Raw genomic sequence first — 3418 nt, 5'->3', positions numbered from 1 at the left:
GGTCTTGGCTTTCCCTTTGTTTGCCCTGTTTCTGGATTAGCAATGATTTCTGTGCTTCACTTCCCTAGGGTCCCCCTCTTCTGGAAGCCTTTTTCTGGATCATACGGGGGAATGGGCTCCCTTCCAGCGAGCGTCTCGGCTTAGGATGATGATGATGCTAACGTCCGTTTCCGGGCCGCACTTCACGGATTATTGCCATGGGGGTAGAAGGCGGTGCAGGGAGAGGGCTCAGAGGGAACAACGGTGCCAAAAAATAAGAGGGAGGGGGGGGGGGAGAGCAGACTGCACAGAGGAGGAATGCAGGGCAAGAGAGCCTGGAAAGGGTAATATACAGGGAGGGGGCGATGAAAGAGGGGCAGAGAATGCATGCAGGGTGCGTGCAGGGGGCAGAAGGTGCTCGAGAGGGGGAACACGGGGGAGCTGATAGGCAGGGAGAAGGATTACAGAGGAAGAGGGAGGGCAGGGATAGATTGTACAGGAGAGGGGAGCATGGGGGGCAGGATGCAGACAGTGCAGGAGTGGGGAATGCCCGCATTTTCAAACACTTGTTCATTCCTTGGACGTGCAAATTATACATAGAGATGTGTAAAAGGCGCGGGTAGATGATTAAAACGCCAAAAGGATGCTCAAAACCGAAATGTAAGCAGGGTTTGATGGCGCAGGTTCAGGAGAGCAGCCTTGTGATTGGACCCACTCAGCTCACTTTCAATACATTATTAGGCCGAAGCTCAGTGCCATTTCATCAGCTAAGTTTGGATGTTTTCTGCTGGTCAGTGGCTCTCCCTATATCTATTTTGGCCATAAGTCACTGCACCAGGTCTTGAACCCCTAACAAGACTGCATTTCAGATTCCAATCTCGTATTCAGACGGGTTTGGAGTCGTCATATCAGCTGAGCACCTGCCCTGTTTTCTGCTATCCCATGTATGCACACAGCTGCCTGCCTTTGAAAATGTGTTCTGATGTTTAAGTGAAACACTTACATGTTCAAAGCAAAGATGCTCGCCTTATCTGGAGCCAGGACATTTCATAGGTGCAGTACACACTCCTGGACCTTGGGTTGAAGTTCTTCACTCTGTCCTTCTCCTCTTCTTCACGCCTTGGTTCTTTATATCTCTAGCTAGTTACAGATAATTTGCATTATTAAGAGCTTTAATGTGTAAAGTTAAGCAGTTATAGCAAATATCATTTTAGCAAATTCTGCAATAAATTTCAAATCTCAGCAGAATTTGCAATCTTATGAAAAACAATACAAGAAGGCACTGATATTATATCCACAATGGACGTTATCACTCTAGTAAATGGAATAACTCAGAATATTTTACTGGGATGATAACATCTATTGGGTCAATTTTTTTTAATACATGCGTCTGTTGAACACCGGCACTAACAATACGGATAGATACAGGGCTGGTGTGGGTGGCTCATTCACGGTATTTTAAAATAAATAAATAATGGCTCGCTGGCCATGCGGACGACCAGAGTCCAGTGCCAGGCCAGGACTCACGTGAGAGAGACCATTAACCTTTTTCTTGGAAAAGGAGAGGGAAGGCTCTGCTGTACAGATGATTTCAATCCGCTGCTGTAAGCCTGGTGTGAAGAAGGCAGCTTTAGATACATTGGGGAGCTGGGGCCGTGTATGAAACAGTAAAAGGCTCTCAAGGCCAAAGATGGCTTTACATTTTTCTGTGGCAGGAGAAAGGATCCCGAGTGAGACATTCCGAGCCTCTGTTGACAGGCATTTAAACTGCGGAGGCCAATGGATTTGGGATGTCATCCCCAACAGCCTCATGAGTACAGTGGGGAAAATAAAATCAAGCAGCTCAATAGTGTCCTCTTCAGCAAGAGGAGACCAGGAGGATCAGCAAACCAAGGAGAAACAGCTGGAAAGCTATGAGCACGAATGCTCTTAATCTAGATAATGAAGTTCCTGATTGCTAAGCTCTCTTGGCAGAGGCAGACTTAGATATTGCTGTTATCTAGGTGATCAGTAAATTTTTATTAAACTAAACTAAACTATTACAGAAATGTGGGTCAATGAATCTCATGAATGGGATAGGGCCATACTGGGCTATAGTATGTTTATGAAGGAGAAGGATGAATATAAGAACATAAGAAATTGCCATGCTAGCTCAGACCAAGGGTCCATCAAGTCCAGCATCCTGTTTCCAGCAGTGGCCAATCCAGGCCACAAGAACCTAGCAAGAACTCAAACACTAAGATCCCACGCCACTGATGCAATTAATAGCAGTGGCTATTCCCTAAGTAAACTTGATTAATAGCCATTAATAGACTTCTCCAAGAACTTATCCAAACCTTTTTTGAACCCAGCTACACTAACTGCACTAACCACATCCTCTGGCAACAAATTCCAGAGCTTAATTGTGCATTGAGTGAAAAAGAATTGTCTCCGATTAGTCTTAAATGTGCTACTTGCTAACTTCATGGAGTGCCCCCTAGTCCTTCTCCAAAAGTGTAAATAACCAATTCACATCCACTCATTCAAGACCTCTCATTATTTTAAAGACCTTTATCATATCCCCCCTCGGCCGTCTCTTCTCCAAGCTGAACAGCCCTAACCTCTTTATAACACTTACAGGGAAATTTTAATAAGAAGAATGCACCAGTCTGTAACACTCTTGGCCTTAGTGACCAAAATTGTTTCCTCTCCTTCTGGGTCTGCTTGGAAACATCCGGAAAGACTCTAACTTGGAAATGCAAAAAAGACTGGGACCGATGTTTGAAAAGCAATTTCAATATCCAAACTCTGTCCGGTTCCAACACAAATGTTACAACCATTGTTGCCGATTGTGCTTGGGCTGAATCAGAACTCTCTAAGATCTCAGAGATATTCAAATTTACAGGTTCGGAGCGCTCCAAGGATACCATAGGTTGAGAGCCAAGTTGTTCTACATTCCCTTTCTTGAAAGGAAGGAGATAAAATGCTTTAGATAATGGAGGAACAGCTTGCTCCAGTATCTTCAAAATTTCCATTAAACATATCTTTGGGTAGAGTAGATGGCACTTTGGGAAAATTGACAAAACGGAGATTTCTTCCCCGTATTGTATTTTCCAAATTCTCTATTTATTCATTATCAGATTATTATCTTTTGCAAGCAATTCCTGAAAAGGTTTAACAGAGCCCAAGACCAATTTAATTTCATTAATCTGTTGAGACATAATCTTAGCAGAAGTTTCCACTATCTGTAAGCGGTTATCGTTATCCTTAGATTTTTAAAATAAAGAGTTTAACTGATTAGTGAGGGAATTGCCGAGACCTTCAATAGCTTCCCAGATAGAGTCCAAAGTTATCTGTGTTGGTCTTACCAAGGAGACTTGCTGAAATGCAAGCGTAGACACAGAAGCTGGAGTCGAAATTAAAATACCTTCTTCCTTCATCCAAACGTTGCTCTCCCAAG

This window comes from Rhinatrema bivittatum, chromosome 13 (assembly GCF_901001135.1).
Source record: "Rhinatrema bivittatum chromosome 13, aRhiBiv1.1, whole genome shotgun sequence".
Lineage (NCBI taxonomy): Eukaryota > Metazoa > Chordata > Amphibia > Gymnophiona > Rhinatrematidae > Rhinatrema > Rhinatrema bivittatum.
Note: the sequence above shows the minus strand (reverse complement) of the source record.